This window comes from Crassostrea angulata, chromosome 4 (genome assembly GCF_025612915.1).
Source record: "Crassostrea angulata isolate pt1a10 chromosome 4, ASM2561291v2, whole genome shotgun sequence".
In the NCBI taxonomy this organism is placed as follows: Eukaryota; Metazoa; Mollusca; class Bivalvia; order Ostreida; family Ostreidae; genus Magallana; species Magallana angulata.
Window position 1 is genome coordinate 7,948,379 of NC_069114.1, and position 18,200 is coordinate 7,966,578.

The window sequence follows — 18,200 nt, forward strand, 5'->3', positions numbered from 1 at the left end:
GTTGTTTTAAGAGATTAACAGTCCTAGAGACATGACACTCTGTCTCTTTGAAATCACATACAAAGTCTTTATAAATTAAAAGTGTCAATCACTAAATAAAAAAGTAACTTTGTAAGAAATAAACTGTGAGAAAAAATTACGAATTTTACAAGTAAAGTCAAAAATTTTTTTATAATTGAACAGTGCATTTTGCACGATGATACTACATTTTTATAAGCAAATGCAGATCTTAACACGTTGTCTCTAGTTTGATTCGCCGCATTTTATTCACAGAGTGGGACTGTGGTTATGCCCGGTACGAAGGTTAAAAGACCATTGGCAAACGTTTTACACGCATTTTTATCGAACGCAAGCGCCAATGAATCTCTTAGTATATATGCGGAGATCCTGGAAATTTTACAAGGGGTTTTGAAGAATAATTTTGTATTTCGAGGAGGGGGAACATGCGCGGATCAGAAAATTTTCCCCGGGAGGGGGTTGAAAAGTCGGACGGTTATTTAAGTTTGCCAAGGGATGTCCGAGGCATATTTGGTAAGTTTATAATGTACACGTAATTGAAAGAAATTTCGCTGGGGGGGTTCTGGAACCCTTCCCCTTCTAGATCCGCGCACGGAGAAGATCGATGCCGGTAATTTTACTATAATTTTAACCATTTTTATTTAATTATTCATGTTCATAATTATCAGAAAACCAATATTACCTTTCAAAGCAGTTAAAACTTAAGATACGAACCATTTAGTCTCGGTGAGTATTGCGTCCGCGTACGAAAATAATGGCAATTTTCAAGAAATTCGGATGGACGATCTGAGTCCTAGGTCGTTCATCCGATTCTTTTTCTGACTAAAAGCTACAGACCTGCAGTTAGAGATTGTCAAACTCTTATTGATTATGTCAATTTGTTTGTCTCAAAGAATCATTTTTAAATCAATAAAGTTTTACCTTAAAAGAAAGAAAGAAATCGGGCACAATTTTCAATGTTTGCATTTTACAATTTTATGGTATAATAAAATTTCAAGAAACAACTCTTCATTGCTTTATCCGAAATATTGCATGAAAAAAAATTTACATCGCATTTTTTAAATTACAAAAGGATATTCAAAATAAACTTGATTTAACCTCTAACAAACATGCATACAGAGAGACTGAGAACCAATTTCTTCTTTTTTTTTTTACATCAAAAGAAATTCAAAAATAAATCAAAATATATTTTTTCTTTGTATGCGTTAATGAAAATGTAGATCAGCAAGGGGTTCTTTGTCGTGCAAGCACCTACTTACATATATAATGTAACAGATTGTTACACGGGTCTACAACGATGACAAATATCGAAAAGGCAATATTGTGGGTGAAGGATGAATGTGTAGTTTGTTTTTGAAGTTTATTTTTGATACATGTAATTATATTTATCTGGATCGGTTATGTTTGTTAGTTTGTTTTGTTTATTAAAGAGGGGAATAAAGAAATGAGTAATTTTCAAGCACGTAGCATCGTTTTTGAAAGTGGGGGGGGGGGGGATGGGCAAACTTATCCAACAAATCTTGACAAGCAAAAAAAGAATTTTATTTTTTTTTAGAATTTTCCAAAATTTTCAAAATTTCACTCATAATATCATGATTTTCATACCATTTTTTTTACATGCTACAAAAATGGGGGAGGGGGGGGGGGGCAACTCAATGATAATTCAATTTTTTATGTAAATTTAAAAAAAAATAGTTGCTGCGAGAAAAAGTGGGGAGAGGACATCTTTATGTCATATAACATGTGAAACTTATTTCATTCCACCCACAAGCTTGAAATAATGAAATAATTTTAATGAAAACAATATAAATAGACGTCATAAATCCCATATCAAACGACATATTACCTGTTGATTCTGTGCGTCTTTTTAATGAATTTATAAACAGCGGCAAATTCTAAAATGTATTTTTAAAGGTAATGTTAGCTGCAAGTCTGTAGACCTTGTATGAAAAATTTCGGATGGTAGTCAATTTTTCCGGGATACAGACCGAGCGGTACATATATGCAGTTAAGGTAACTAAGAATGATTCCAATAAAATATTTTGTTGAGTAATGCAAGCTTTTAAGAAAGCAATACTTATATTTGTTTAAAATATAACACCCAAATACTTCGTCTTACATTCGCTATTTGTAGAACAAGCAGAACCAGTATCAGTCTGACCGGCCTCATCATATACATTGTTGGAATTTAATTGTCCTAGCATTGCATTGCTCCGCATGTACACAATTTCTTTTAAATATTAAACACTTAAAGTGTTCACCTATATGGCTACACATAACGTACACACGTGATTCAAAATAAACAACACGGAAAACGGTAAAGAATTCAGTCATTGAGTCTACATTTTATAGAACTTGTAAAAAACACATTGCGGGTCTGAATGTTTGTTGATATGTCAATCTATCAAAATACAGTTTGTTAATTATTTTCGATTGCTAAGGCTACAGCGTATTTGATGAACATTGAACAACATTTTTTCCATGCCACTTTTTTCCATGGAAGATAGCGAACGTATACAAGTATAAAGCATCTATAACATTCATTGAATTACCTCCTTAGAATTGTGTATGGAATAAATAATTTATAAGTTGCTGCTGAAGGTTGTTTGGTATTTTCGTTTGTAGATGTTTTGCAAGTAAAAAAACCTGAAACGCGGGGCAAGTCATAATTAATATCCCTAATAACCGTAACTTACAACTAGCGGCTTTGGATTCAAATATTATCGTATACGAATATTAAGTTCACTTTTTAAAATCATCTCCACGATGATAATTATATTATATCCATCGCAAATCAGTATTTTTTTTTTTGCTTTAAAAGAATTGTTTTATCGGGAGCAATCCCGCGTTCGTTTAAATTGCCAGCGTACATTTGTCATGTCAGTAATACACATTGTGCTTTATAAGACGGCCGTGTATACGTATTGTAGAAAAGTTGAGTTTTATTACCATGCATGGAACCATTTTATTAACACATCTCCCAGTACTGAAACAATTCAAAATGTCTCTGTTACAGTAACACAGTGGGGCGTTTAACGTGTACGTCAAGCTTTACAAGCACATGCACTATCGTCTAGGCGACGGCCTGAATACAGCTAGCGACTCTCCTATCGATCGGTTACCTGAGTCTCGTAATGCATCTAAATATAGACAGGGGCACAGTTATGAAACAAACAACAAAAATAAGGTCAAAGAGGTGCATCTATATGAAATGAAATTGTACATATGAATAAAAACATTTGGAAATTTTATGTGGAATTATTTTTGCGCACTACATGTATCAGTTAGTGCATTACAAGAAGCCCTTTCATAACCCCATAAACGTGCGCACCCCCACAAAAATGGACCAAACTGACAACAATTGTTTCTGCAAATACTGACTATAAATTACGAAAATATTAAATTGAATACTATAGAAGGATTCAAAATTAATTTCTTTACAACTTTGCTTCAATAATGCATTATAAATTTTTATTCCTTTTTAAGTTATTGACAAGAAATTTAGGACGCCTCTAACTCCCTAATTATAAGGGCCAGCCCTTTTTTCGGCATACCGAATGAAAGGTCTGAGTAAGACCAAGAACTTTTAAAATACATGTTATAACAAATTTTTATCAGGTAGAAAACTAACACGGAAAATACGCGAATTTTTTTGATTTTTTTTCTTACCTTTATTTCAACATCTATACCACCCCTTTTATTTGCATTTAAATAATAAATAAAATATATCTCGCACAAATTCAATGTATTAGCTTCCAAACCAGCCCATCTTTGAGACTCTGCCAGTCATCGTTAAAGCTAAACCCCCTGGACAAAAGAAGTCGTTAAATTTTACTAAAAGGGGAATAATTCAAAACCGGATAGGGATTTTCCTCAACTAAAATATGCGACGACAACATCACGCGGCATGTTATCAGTCCTGAAAATTTCAAAACAATCGGTGAACAAACGAGCGAGATATTAAGGATCAAAGTTGGCGTCTAGAAGAAAAAAAAAATAATAAGAAATTTGAAAAATTTTCAGAATAATAGTAAGGTTTCCGCTCCCAGCGGAAAACCTTAATAATGACTGGGTTGAGGGCAACATTGATTATAATAGCCCCCGAGGGAAGAAATATTGTCCGACGCAAAGCGGCGGGCAATATATTCGTCCCAAGGGGGCTAATATAATCAATGTTGCCCGAAAACTCAGTCAACATTTGTTTTGTTATATGAAGGTACAAACCAAAATCGAATTCACAAATTCAGTTTTGCGCAAAGTCTTTTCCAAAATAGTGTCGGCATCAAACGGTCAATGGTGATATTCCACCGCCTGAAGGAATTAAGTTATAGATGTTGTACCTGACTTTACTTCACAGTAATTCGCAAATCCTGATAACCTTTATGATAGCAAACCGCGTCGCATTTGGCGTCCTTTGTTTACTTGCCTTGACTGATTGCCTAATCATTTAATATTTATTCGTTTGATGAGATATCGGCGCTTCTGATTGGTCGAAAAATTTCTTTGATACCTGCATCAATAAAATTTTAGCCGGATCTACTTTTCTCAACTGTTCTAATCTAACACTATTTATAGAACGGGAATTTCCAAGATAAACACTGTCAACAAAATGTAAAGTTGTGTCTGTTTTATTGTAAGCAAACAAAATGCAACCTTGAGAATATAAAAAAATGAAAGTTTAACCTTCAAAAATAAACAAAACACATTATTTGATTCACGAAATAGAGAATTAAGCGTCTTCTCACGATTTCGTCTGCTTGAGATCAATCAACATTTACAGCGAGGCTGGCTGTTCCTTTTCCAGGAATATTATAACGAACATATAGGCCTATAAACTTTCACGGTAACACTTCTGTTCAAATTTGGTAACGATGATTTTTGAATTTACACACGTACACCATCTGTCATCAGAATAAGCGTCGTAAAGAAAAGCTATGAGTAATGCATCAACTCCTTCGGCGCATTCCAAGCGGCAGATATACCATTTAAGTACATCACTGGCTATCTAGTTACCACAACGTTTACAAAAGTCGCTTATACATACTATTCTTTGTCGACATATCAGCTATTTTCGTCCACGATCGCCTTTCCTTGGATGATTATGTCCAGTTGCATATTCCAGCGATCTCACATGAAAACTAGTTTTAATACGAGTTTTTCTGCACAGTGAATAATATCACAAGCTATCGCATGTATTTTCCTTTCGTTTTCAATTCATCCGGTTCAGATTTTAACTCACTTTTTGTGTTTAATCCATTAAATTCAGCTCAATAGCTCTGCATCAGCTGAAGGCGCATCCATTTTGAATACCGTTGCTGTTGTTGTTTTGTATTCATACGCGCCGCTTCATTTACATTATTTACATTTTTGATCAATGACACTTCACATTTTTTTATTTGAAAATGTTTTATTAAATGATAAGAAATGAAGATAATAATTTTTCTATTGATCGACGTATCAAAGAAAAAATTGACCGGAAAACTTTTTCATCAATGCGCTACGCGCTTTGATGAAGTTTTCCGGTCAATTTTTTCTTTGATACGTAGATCAATAGAAAAATTATTATCTTCATTTCTTAATTATGACGTCATCTTGTTTTGGAGTTATTTACGCCACCATTTACGAATCAACAAATCAGAAGCGATTACATGAAATAGAGGGAATATTCTCTAGATATTATTCCTAGCCGGTCAATATTTTTCGGACGAGCTGATATTACAATTACTGACTATTCGTCTATATACAGTTGTATAGTGAGAATATACTACTGAATATAACAAACATAAATGTTTTTATTAGAAAAAAAATAACTTTAATTAGACAATTTTAAAAAAAGGACTTTTAGTTAGGCGTCTAGACAATGCAATCGTTCGCAGTCCTTTCTATTCAAATATCTGGGTACGAGTGAACCACATAGTTTTGGGTACGACCTGACCATTTGATTATGAGTCGGTTTGGGTGCGAGTCAGTTTGGGTACGACTTCATTCGATTCCCAGAAAATTAGTAATAATAATGATGTCCATAAAACCCTCTACCAAAATTATGAAAATTTAATATAACCCCTGGTTAGGAGCTTAGATTTTAGGATGGGACTAATACAGCCATATAGTGCAAATATATTAAATGTAAGAACATTTTTTTCTTCTCCTATATATATTTTAGAATAGCCAATTTCGTGGTTCCAAGTCCACGAAGCCCTCTATTAAAATAATAAAAAAATAATCCGTGACCACAGGGTCTGAGGTTAAAGGGTAGGACCGATAAGGGTATTTTGGTAAAAATGTATTAAAACCTAAAAAAATCTTATTTTACAGTTTCAAAATTGTGTGAGATACACTGAATGTAAGGTTATGATGTTCATGAACCCCTCCACCTAAATTTGAAATACATGCCTCCAGGACAGGTGTTCAAGCTCTAGGACTAGTCAAGTTTGTCCACATAATGATAATCTATTGATTTAGTAATATTTTCTTCTGTAGTTTCGCAGTCATAGAAGATAAAATTATTGCATTGTTGTTATAAATGCAAAAACGAAAATATATTGTTGTCGCATTGACTTATACATACAAAAAATACAATTGAGTCGAGTAGCACATAATGTTTTTTCTTGTGAATAATAAATTATTGTTCGCACAATTGAATGACGTCCGAAGAGGTGGTAAAAAGCCGTACATGTTTGATCCTACACAATGTAAACTGATTCAAGTCAACAAAAACCGAAAACGTAAATAAAACACTTATGTGATTTTTTGAGAGTCACATTGTAAAAAGGATGATATTAGAATAGATAAAAATTCTATCAACAACATATGCTTCATAAGGGATTTAATTATACTATATATACAAAGCATTCTGTTTTCCACAAACTCAAACGTTTAGAACACATTTGCCCCTTATATTTTGAAATCCATATAGTAAAATTAGGTATAGACTGAAAGATGTAAACATATGTGAAAAGTGCATAGACTATGATTACTGTACTATTTATATGCATCATATTCTACATGTATGTTCCTTGCAAAATGAATGAATGAAGCAAAAAGTTTTTCAGAAAAAGCAATGACCAGTGACTATGTACTACAGAACAACATACAGGACCTTTGCAATTGATTTCATAAAACTAATTTTGTTTCGAAATGTGCATGATCTTTTATGTTTTCATCATGTAATATGATGTGTTGCATTGGTGGCAATGTGTCATCTTATTTGCTAACACATTCTATGCAAATATTACATGGAAGATACCAAATTTATCAGACATTTTACAAAAGATATCGGAACTTTACTTTCCTCTGAAAATCTTTAGGTTGACAAACCTAAGAGTGGTATAGTTCCTCACATATAATAAACTTTCGCAATTTATTTGCACTAGTTTTAGACCAACTTACTTTTTCCTAACACATTCTTAAAGCAAAATATTCATTAGACATTTTACTTAACTTATGATGTTGTCAATTTACTTAAGCCTCTGAAAATCTTCTAAACGCCATTAACAGCCCTGTTAAGAACTGTATAATTATATATTTTTTATTCTGAGGCAGGTTGCTCAGAGTTTTTAAATCAAGTATCGAAACGATATCAGTAGTTCAGTGCATGTTGAAGTTTTGGGTATCTTGTATTTTAATGTAGCACCACAATTGATACCTATGTCTCGTAATAAATCAAAGCCGGGAAATATAAAAAAAAAATCGATGATTGGTTTACCTGGATTTAAATATAGTTACCGGCTAATTATGGAAAACAAAACATGATTTTGTCTTGCGTATTTAATAAAGAACAAAGGAACGTTATTAAACAGAATCATATTTTAGATAGATATCATAACAGTTTGCCTCTTTATGTTTTTATTAGCACTGTAGTTCTCATTCGGAACCGATTATATATGGTCATCATGATCTGAAAAAAAATAAAAGGATTTTTTAAGTAGTTGCCGTTATAGATGGGAAAATCAACGTATAAATCTGATTATAAATTTCGCTGACAATGAATTCAGGAATAAACAACACTGAAAAAAAAGTTTTTCGAGATACGAATTAAGTTGGATACATGTGCATGATCAAATCTGAGGAAGGACGATGACTTCTCAGAAGACTTTATCCTGCTCAATCCAAGTTCATAACCCGATGAATTTCTTAACATTGCTGAAAATTATTTACAGCGTATATTTCCGTTTGAAAAGTATATTTGCTCAGAATTATTAAAGCTACTGGTGTTTTGTGTTTGCATTTATAAGACTGTCAAACCGTGAGCTCGTGCGCTCATTTCATTGTGAGGTTTAAATGTTTACCTCTTGCCCTGTCCAAACGTTCACACAGTCAGTTTATTTTGAGCTCAAAATCAGTTAAATATTTTTATTAAATTCAGTACTTTATAAACTGACAGACAGTTTGTGTAACTTATGGTCATCACAATTGTCAGAGCAGTCCACTGTACCATCGACCTAACAAGAACATGTTCCACATCCGGAAGCAGACAGAAACTGGTCTCCTGCTCTGTATCTCTCTCAATTGTATTGACAGTCAACTGGGAAAATTATTCACACTACACATGTTTAATTTGGCACAAAATATAGTACATTGCCACCTTACGAAAAAAGAGTTTGCTGAATTTAATCTCGAAATAATGTTGTTCAAATAAGAAACTTTCATTGTGTCAAGGCCATTTTTCATTAAGTAACTTTATTCCTTTTGACGACAATCGTAAAATCAATTAGCGTATGTTGTAAAAGGACAGTCTTGGTAAAAGTAAAATTACATTAATCTAAAGTTTTTTTTTAATATTATAATTATGATAATATAAGATGGATATGAGATTACACACATCTTTCTTATTTTTACTTACATGGCATACATGGTGTCCACTGGCATCTTATTCCAGACCAGGTGCAGGTACACCATTGACACCTATCGGTTGCAGTAAAGTTCTCGCCAATTCTATAAAATTGTCCATTGTACTTGCAGCCTATGGCAAATGTGAAACATTAAAATAGAAAATTAAAAGATGCATGCAGTCCAAACTAGGAGCTTTGTATAAAACAAGTAATAGTTTTTAATATGGACCGTCTTCACAATGATCGAAAATAAATTTCATTCACAAGTGAATTCATCAAATTTTCAATTTGTAGATCAATATTTTATACTTGGTAAATATTTAAATATCTCGTTTTTATCTGGGTTTTTTTTTATTTTTATTTTGTATGTAAGGTTATAATCCAAGTCGTGACATTAACTTTACTTCAAATCATATAATTTGAGCATGAATTTTTAAGTTGGGGTACACTCTATGAGCCAACAAACAAAAAGTCGACAAAGTGAGAAGTGAGAATAGTTTGACCTTTTAGAAAAAATCAAGGTAGTGTTTTTTTACCCTTGCCTTATTTGTAATGGACATGCATATGCCTAATGATTAGTTTAACCTGATGTTTTGTTTTACCTGGCGATTGGTTTTACTGATTAATCAGTTTTACTCGATGATTGGTTTACCTGGTAATTGGTTTTAACTGGTGAGTTGTTTACCTCGAAGTTGGCTTTAATAACTTGTTATCTGTTTTATCGAGTTATTTGTTTTACCTGGCGATTGGTTTTACCTAGAAATTGGTTTTACCTGGTCGTGTGTTTTAACTGGATTTATGCATGCACTTCTGCAGCCACAATCCCAAACACAACACTTCTTGGCTACGAATACATAAGCAATTCTTAATTCATAAAATGTTAGAACTACAGATACAGGTTTTCATTTTTTCAATTTCAAACGATGTTTTTTTAAATTCATCTGTTCTTGTACGCATACCCTTTAAAAAAGAAGTCGTCATAGTAAAAACAATGATAATTTGAAGAAAAGTATATGATTTTTGAATGATAATCGTCAAAAAATACATTGCATATTAGTTCAAGTAATCTGCACTATAAATTTAAAGATTTTGTGATCGTCTGGAGAAGACAGTCAACAGAGGCACACATACAATAAGCATTTTGTCTAGAAATTAGATTACATTTACATTACATCAGATTAGATAAGTGATTACAAGAGGTTTCTACAATATTTAAACATTTTCAAACATCTTCAGAGTGCTTTTAAAAATAAGGTTTACGAGATCAATGATACTTTTTCATGAGTGTTCGAATAACAGGTGAAAACTCATTACCAATCTAAATCCATGCGTTTTCTTTTTTAATGTTTTCTTTACCTTCAAAGCAAACATTTGTAACATAAAATAATCTTTGCATATGTTGCATTTTTTACTTCCTGAACATTGAAAACTGTTGTTGCATTGCCTGTATTTCAGTCTACAGAGACACGATGTCCTATCGTAATAATTAGGTCATTGCCCAGGCTTAAAACCAGGGGGAGGAGAAACGGCGCATGCCTAAAAAGTAATTCAACTATGTTCAAATCACATTGCAACATAGAATCGATACAAAATCAAAAACACCAACGTTCAAAGTTTTATAATATTGAGCAGCTTATCTAGGTTGATGATTTTGCTTTGAATAGGTTAGGTTATTATTATTAACTTCTGATCAGTGTAACAACATCATTTCTAATGGAAAATCAATTTATAATTTTATATCATTTAATAAAAGACACTTGAGGAAGGTAACATTACTTTTTTTCAGATTCTATGAATAAAAAAGCACAAAATTTAAGTATTATGACTTACAAGTTATTAAAAACATCTACAATAAACATATAACAATATACACGGATGAATAAGAAATTGAAAATTAAACAAACAAGAAAAAAAACTTTAGTTTTCATTACAGGCTTAAAGAGTTTGTATATGTGCAATACACACCGACAACAAACACAAGAATGACTACTAGGCCTTTTAAAATCGTCGTAAAGTAACCCTAAATCTGGACATACTTTTTTTTTTATATGCGATTAAATTACGTATATACACACATAACATATTGCCACTGCATTATTACATAAAAAATTCCATATGACATGTCAACTTTATGGCATGCGAGATTGATGCAATTTTTCGGTTATGTCATCAATCTGTTTTTTTAATGCTGAAGTATACGATCTGATGAAAAAAATAAGGGGTCAATCTAGTTACTCAATCAGAATTGAATGTAAATGAGTTAAAAATTGTTTTGAGCTCAACTTTTAAAACTTACACGTCTTTGGATTCAATGTATTTCTTATCTTAGTCTTTGATATTGCGACTAATATACATGAAAAAAAGGCAATGGTCGTGGCCATTTGAGGAGTGATCTTGTGACATAGTCTTTTGTGTAATGATTAAGAAAATATTCAAAGGTATTTTGCCTTGCTGGATATACGGTAGTATCTGGCCTAACATTATATCTAAAGATTAAGTGTTGTTAAATGCAGAAGACCTGTACCAGATTTCTTGCGTTACATGAGTAACATTATAATTCATTTTGGTACCAATGAGAATTTAATTTAGTGTATTTTATTTGAATAAAAAAAATAATATAATGACAAACATTTGTCATCTACTTTATTTTTCACTCCACTGAAAGCAGATCGAAATGGTAAGTTAACAGCGATGTGGGCAAACAGTGGTGGGTTGTGTTTCTTATTTCTCAAATTTTATAGTCAAAACATGAAAATTCCAGTAAAAACCTTATTTTTCGAAATTTTATTGTACCTCAATGACATATATTTCACAAATATTTGAATGCATTCAATATCTTATTTAAAGTAACTACAAAAATATGATAAATCATACACATAAGTGAGAAAAATAAAACTATCTAAATGCTGATAATGAGTTAAATCACCCAGTCAAATTAGAATAAGTAAAGAAAATTTACCTAATAATTTGACATGCTTCATATACGTTAACCTTCTTCAGTATTTAAAACCAGTGGCTAAATTTTAGCATTTAAGCATGTCCAGTTCATTAATATTACAGGATTTATCATCAATCTAAGTTTGTTTAAAAAAAAAAAGAACCAATAATAATTTAAATATGGTTTTCAAAGACTTTGGCTCAGGATCTTGAAGAAATTTCAGACTTTGAATAACATTTAATAGCATTTTAATTTAATTTTTCAATCATGAGCCATTAAAATGCAATGTCCATTTTTTTTTATATAGTTTTAATTTCCTCATGATTTTGGGGCTTGCTCCCCAAACCTGCTCAAAAATCATTAACAAAAACATTAACTTTATCAGGCGTCCGGAAGCTATGACTCAGATTCAACATTTCACCCTGCCAATATAAGTCTTATTGGCAGGGTTAAGTCTTATAAGTCTTATAAAATGTACGATCCATGCACGTATGATGAAGATTGGACTAGTAATAATTAATAATATAAGACAACAGAGGGCACCTGCTCCAAAAGCACTTAACAGTATCCGAAATCAATGGCTTAGTTTCATAATCAAAACCTAAAATGTGTATGAGTATCATTAGATACACAATCCATATTCATTTAATACTAATATTCATACTTAGTAATCAAATTTAGAACCGATATAATAACTTAACTATGAGCATGAAATGTGGCAATATTGAACAGTGTTCTAGATCAAAGTCCAAAGGAAATCACAAAACAGGGGCAAAGCAAACACGGACCTCTCCAAAAATTAGAAGCAGGATCAGGTTCCATGGAGGATTGAGCAACCCCTCTTGACCGGTCACAACCGTAATCGGGAAAACGGATAATCCGTAGACAATTTGGTGATCAATAACAACTTAACAGTAAATATAAAAACCGCCAGTCAGCATTCGACCTAGCGGAAGATTGTATTTACTGACGTGGTCATTATATCGACCATAGAACTTAAGAAATGATGACTTCAATCGAGAGTGTTGATAATGTTGTTTTTTCAACATCTTTATTGGTAGTTTGAAATTGTTCCTACGTATCGAATCGACTTAGAGACTAAAACGCCATATGCAGGTGATGAAGGTATATTGCTACATAAGTAAGGACAGTTTTTCATAAAGCTTTGCTATGTTATCATCAATGTCTTTTTCTAGCAAAATATCCAAATATGAAAAAGATGACGTATCCTTTAGTTCACTGGGATACATGTATGTCGAGTCGACATAAGAATGGCAGTAAGAGTCGTAAATTCATAATACATCATCGATATACCTAAAGTCTAGTTAAAGGCCACAGCGAATGGAACAAATTTTTGAATAAATTCTGCATGCTTCATTTGAATATAGAAATAGGTATGCTAACAATTGAGCGCAATAGGTATTCATGGGAATTCCAAAAGATGAATGACCTCATTTCCAAACACTAATTTAAATATATGTTGTCAATTAGAAACGCAAGCATCTTTTTTACATCGTCTTCGAAGTTCTTTTGTGCACAATCCAAATGGTTTTTAACAAAATACATTATAGATTTGTAAATGACCGATGACGAGATAATTCAATTTACGTTGTTTTTTTTTTGTTTTTTTTAGAAAACAGCTATCAATGATGCCAAAAAAAAACCCGGACTTAAATTTGTTGTGGGGATTGTTGTATAAAGCGTAGAAAAGTTGTACCTTTGGATGATATTGATTTTGGGAATAATTTCAAGAGGTCTACAAGTATATATCTTACGTATATGCATTTTTTCATCATACATCAAGTTTCATTACTATTATAACAGGTGATTTATGATGATGGTATTAACCCATTGATGTTTATTATAACAAGAGCACAATCACGTTAATCTTTATAAATTGATAGTTTACTTTCATTATCCTAAGTAGGAGTGAAGGGATCAGTCAATGTTAATTTTAAATAGGTTAATACGTTTCAGATTTCGTATTAATTATCTGCATTTGTTCCGATTTGGCCACAGTCTTAATTTTTAAAAATTAACCATAATACAATGCAGTAAGACATATTGTTGACAGGCGATGTAAAAAAATGTAATGCTTAACTCAAAATAATGTTAACATGTAAATGTGAAATATGAACAGTCTTTTCATTTGTCGTTATATATATATAAAAACTTAATTGGTTTGCATGTAATATTCAATTTTCTTTATTTTACCAGTGTCATACTCAGCCACAAAAAGGTTGTCTCTGGTGTCCACACACAATCCCCAAGGGTATTCTAAATCACAATTGTCAATGTAGCGGAGGAACTCTCCGTCTTTATCCAGGATGTGGATGCAACGGTTATTACAGTCTGTTGTAAGGATCCGACTCTGGCTGTCTGTTGTGATACCGCGAGGAATAAATGATCCTTTCGTAAATAAAGGAGAATCAGTGTAGTTAAACACTGATTTTTCCGGCCTTATTGACAACAACTACTGCACCAAAGTCATAATCAGAGACACATATATCTAGGTTCCTGTTCTCACAAATGTATTTATAATGCAATGAAGATGAATAGAGTGCCTGTCCTTTGTCATTGTACTGAATTCTTTGTTTTTCCATAGAACCAGAGAAACGCACAACTTTTGTCTGATTTACATCATCCCTAAACATAACAACCAAGAGGTCACCAATGGATGTTCAACAAACATTAACAGGTTTCCATCCCTCTAGCGTGATCACATCCTGTGACTTTGTATTCTTCACTACATTCACAGTGCTATCATTGTAATCAGTATAAACTAGATCCCCACTTCTTGTCACTGCTATGTCTGATGGTTCGTTTCCTGACTTCGTATGAATTGACTCTACTAGTTCCCCCTGGATGTTGTAAAGTTTAATAACGTTAATATCGGAACCACACGTCCAAACTTCTTTGTCATTCAGACAGGTCACACTGAATAAATATCCATACCCTGATGTTTTTATAGCAGTGATGACCAAGGGTACATCACTAAACGGTCGGTCTGGGAGAGAGGACTCAGCTCCCTGGATCGGCATGGTGTATCCACGTTCCTCAATCTTAAAAGATAATGATGACAAAGAACCAAACTGTTCAATCAGCTGAGAACTGTTGATTTTCTGAAATGAAAAGCTTGGTAACGAAGCTGTAAGTTTAGGAGGCAATCTTCGAAATTCAGCATTCCTGGATTTGTACTTGGAGACAAGACGGACATCTTTGGAAATGAGCAGTTTATTAAGCTCAGCAATAATCTGTTTGATTTCAGAAATACTGTGTGCGATTTCATCTTTCTGTTTTTTAAGGACAAGCAAGTGTTTTGACTCCATTTCGTCTACCTCAGATTTCATATTTTTCATAATGGTGTCTATTTCTCTGTGCCAGATTTCTCCTCGTTTTTTGATAGCTTTAGTCAATTTTTGAGAATTTTTATTTAAATCATCTCTCTGAGTTTCGATGTAGGATGCAATCTGTTGATATTTCGGATATATTGTTTTTTCCAATTCGTGTAAATATCTATGTAAATTTTCCTTGTTGCTTTCAAACACTTTAATTATGTCGACTGGTTTATGGCCTAGATGTTCCCCAGAAATACACTGTGCACAAATAGGAATGTCACATTGTTCACAGTGGAGTTCACATTGTTTGGCGGGGTGTTTTTTGCACTTAGGATAATCTGGTGTAGTCCAGTATTGTTGAAGTGACACCACATTATGAAATTTAGAGGTATCTGATAAATGTGTCTCCACACAGTCTTTACACAGATGTATATGACAGACTTCACAGTACATGGGGGCCACAGAGTCCTGACACAGGGTACAGCTTACAACGTCTTGTGCGGTGTTACGGGGATCCATAGTCTGGGGAATCTCCAAAAGCTAGGGGTAGTTAATCTATAAAAATAATCATATATGGTAATTTATACACATTCATCTTATTTTTCATAGATTATTTTGAGAACAGTGGTATTTCTTCAACTTCTTTATTTTTTGACATTAAAATATCAGTTAAAATAAATTGTCCACATAAATTATAATGGTTATCTTCTAGATAAATGACAGACGGGGTGTACAATATCAATATTCCAAAGCAACAAGCATAATATACATGTATTCCATATCTTTTTTTAAAATCATGTTTGAATGTAAATAATTCCCACATTTACAACTCAAAACACTGAATGGTTATTTTAGACTCTTTTGGTTATTCACCACAAGAAAAAACGACTTTTATGTGTGCAGTGGTAATTAACTGAAAGCTGATAACTAATACAGTTTAGGTAATATGCATTTTAATGTCTTTAAATGATATAATATGCTACTCAATAATGTATTAAAGAGTATATACTATAGGGTTGGCACAAATATTAGTAATTAATATCTAAGAACATCATTGCAAGTATCGTGCAAATCACTTTTGTCTTTTGAATAAAACAAATAAATCTAAATCATAATATAAATTTTACTCACCGAATATCGGTTGATACATGTCCCAATCTGCAAAAACATGGCGGGCTTCAAGTATATTTATTGTTCCTGTTCTGTTTTTCCCTGTGAGAGATCACCTATTGATTTAAATGTCTGCTACAAGCTTTTTGGTCTATATATCTCTTTATAGTGGGTTGTTTTACACCATTTAAATATTCCAAAATCTAGGTCAGTAAATAATGTTATCATGTACAGAATTATGTATTCATAGGATAAACTTATCTTATTTAAGATTATGATGCATTACATCCAAAAAATGGCACTGATTACTAAGTTAATTCCCATATCATAGTACGTTTAAATGTGGTAAAATTTGATATCACTGATATTAGTACTTGATAATTTTACTGTAGAAGAGAATATTCAAACATAACTAATTGTAAAAGAAGTTAAATATACTAAAACAATGACCTAAACAAGTTCCAGTCTGTCTAAATAAATCCAGTATATTCATGTGAAACATGGCAGGAGTTAATAAGTAAACTTATTCTATTTATTAATGTAAAATGATTTAGATTAATATGCCTTTAATAGCTAAATCATCAAACTGGGGTTTAATGGAATTTTTTTCTATACAAGATTAAAATTCAGCCAAAAGGTTGAACGAGTTTGATAAACAGAATCTGAAATATGAGATGATTAAAGTTTTGCCACAACCATACCATTTCAACCACATTTTCTCCCCAAAAGATTGTTCCATTAGAGTTTATAAGCAAAGACAATAAAAGGGAGTGCTCCCTGTGGTTGGATGGACCTCACACCACCATCCCATCCCTAAATATTAATTTTATATGCTTTAAACTTTAACTTATGTGCGTATAATGGATATCTTCTCCTCTTCTCTTTTCCCTCTTTTCGATCTCTTTTTTACAGTTCAAGACATAATTTTCCAAACAAGAATGTGATCCAAACATATTTTCACATTGACTTGAAATAATTTTTTCTTTTAAGAGAATTTGTTAATAAATATACTTTCTTAAAATTTCGACTTTATTTTCAACATATACTCAAAATCACTACTGTTATCATTTACATGTACACGTAATAAGTAACAAAGATAATCAAGAACAATACTTCAATCATAGTTTTTCAAATATCCTACCTACCTACGTATGTACATGTACCTATTCCTTGTCGTACCCGGAGGCACATAGGGCAATAACTAGGGATTTTACTCTTTCTATTCTTGGCCCTTTTTTTTTAACTCTACATAAGTACAGTTCATGTTTTTAAGTTCCTTTTCAACAGTTTGCCAGTTTGCCTCCATGTTGTTCTTGGTCGGCCTTTCTACATTTTCCCATCTGGGGTCCACCATCTTAGTGCCACTCGTTTGATACATGTATCGTTAGTTGGCTTTCTTAAAACCGACCCATCTCCATCTGTATACAGGTAATGTCCTCATACGTAAGAAAAGTTCGCAGACAAAGTAATTTACGGCAAAATTACTGTTAACTCTATAGGATAGCGTATATTTTATTAAATGGCTATCAATTAAAAGTAAGTATGCAAAAAAGCCTATGTATTTGAATTTTTTTCAAAAGATACAGCGATTTTTTTTCGGGGGGGGGGGGGGGGGGGTTGGGGTTGGATTTGCATGAGTTAGATTTACGGAGCACCATTTTATATTTTTACGACGTCAGGTGACGTCAAAAATCCGAAGGTCAAACCTGTTTTCCTTTCTCAAAGTAAACACCTTCCATTTCCACACACTTTTCGAGTCACTTAACCCATTTATAAAATGCAATTTCATAACATGTTTTGTCAAGTGTTTGCATAATGTCTCTTGTGGCATGTCGTAGATCATTTGGGTCCAAAAATCTCTGTCCACGCAGTTTCGACTTAAGAATTAAGGGAAAAAATCCATAGTTGCAAGATCCTGGCTACATGGGGGTTTGGGGTGCTGCAAGAGCTCAAAATATCAGTTCT

The 18,200-nt window shown here is 32.6% G+C and overlaps 1 pseudogene; it reads right to left on the reverse strand.

The window, feature by feature from the left end:
- Window positions 1–13,860: 13,860 nt before the first annotated feature.
- On the reverse strand, window positions 13,861–16,351 carry LOC128181639 (E3 ubiquitin-protein ligase TRIM71-like; annotated as a pseudogene).
- Between the last annotated feature and the right edge of the window lie 1,849 nt (window positions 16,352–18,200).